The following is a 1,408-nucleotide window of genomic DNA, read 5'->3' on the forward strand; positions in this document are numbered from 1 at the left end:
TTGTAAAGAACTCTTCCAAGAAGTCCCCTAAACCAGGGATTCCCAAACTGTGTGTATACCCCTGAAGGTATGCAAGCCATCTCTGGGAAGTATGAGGGGGAAAATTGTATAATGGTGGATTTTATTTTATTTACTGCATTTTTATACTAGGCTACTCAGCCGAAGCTTTAAAACTGTGTGAATTTGTTGTTTAAAATACAGTCGTTAATTTACTTCAAGATGTCCCAGTAAGAACACAGACGCTGACATACACCTCAGTCACCATATGGCGGGGTTCAGTTGCTCAGCAATTGTCCGGTCTAACTGAGCTCAGATCTTAGTGAGGGTTGTGTCTTTTTTTTTTTTTTCTGGTTGTATACGTCGCACTATAACTATCTGCACATAACAGTGAAATATGAGTAGATGTCTAAAGACAGGCGTGTTAAGAAGAACACACAAGGTATCAGTGATGAGAAAGGTAGGAGTACATCGGCAACTGGTAACTCTGGAAGTGGGTAGGCAATAAGAACAATTTGGGAACCTCTGCCCTAGACTGACCAGTGCCTACATTCATTGCTCCATTATTGCATCCCAGATGCACATAAGCTTAGAATCATAGAATATCAGGGTTGGAAGGGACCTCAGGAGGTCATCTAGTCCAACCCCCTGCTCAAAGCAGGACCAATCCCCAATTTTTGCCCCAGATCCCTAAATGGCCCCCTCAAGGATTGAACTCACAACCCTGGGTTTAGCAGGCCAATGCTCAAACCACTGAGCTATCCCTCCCCCCAAAGTAACCTCAAAGAGCTGCTTCTTGATATTCTTGGGGGACACCACAAAGGGAAAATGATCCTCCTCTACACCTGACCAGGGACTTGAACCCTGGACCCTCAGATTAAAAGTCTGATGCTCTACCAACTGAGCTAGCCAGGCTCCCAGGCTTCTCTTCCTTCTCCCAAAATCCCAATAAGGCCTCCACTAACCCACTTGACTCATGGACCTCTAGTGGGTGAGACTTCTGTCTAACCCTAATGTAGCTATGCTTTGGGAAACTGTTGCGCCAATGTTCTTCCCTCTCTTTCTAAACTTAGAGAGCCTTTCTGGTCCTGTAGTTCCCAAAAGCTCTGTCAAGGCTGAATCCCCACTCTGTCACTCTGAGTGCAGAAGTGGGGGTGTAGTGGAGCAGTTACCCCGCTCCCGTGAAAGGCCAGGCTGATTGGGGAAGCAGCCAGAGCTGGGGCCACGCCCCAATCAGGCCAGAGCTGAGCCTATAAAAGGGCTGTGAGCCAGGAGCTGGGTCAGTATCTCTCCAGTGGTGGAGAGAGAAGGACCTGGCTGCCTGGGAGCAGGGTACCAGAGGTAGAGTAGTGCTGGGGAGCTCCAGCCTGGCAACTCCCCAGAATGCAGGCCTTGTGCAAGGCCTAAAGAG

The 1,408-nt window shown here is 48.2% G+C and overlaps 1 non-coding gene across 1 annotated transcript; it reads right to left on the bottom strand.

Moving 5' to 3' along the window:
- Window positions 1-839: 839 nt before the first annotated feature.
- Window positions 840-912, bottom strand: TRNAK-UUU (transfer RNA lysine (anticodon UUU)). The gene has a single exon. It is a non-coding gene; the product is annotated as a tRNA-Lys (tRNA).
- Between the last annotated feature and the right edge of the window lie 496 nt (window positions 913-1,408).

The sequence above is a fragment of the Lepidochelys kempii genome, chromosome 4, assembly GCF_965140265.1.
Source record: "Lepidochelys kempii isolate rLepKem1 chromosome 4, rLepKem1.hap2, whole genome shotgun sequence".
Lineage (NCBI taxonomy): Eukaryota > Metazoa > Chordata > Testudines > Cheloniidae > Lepidochelys > Lepidochelys kempii.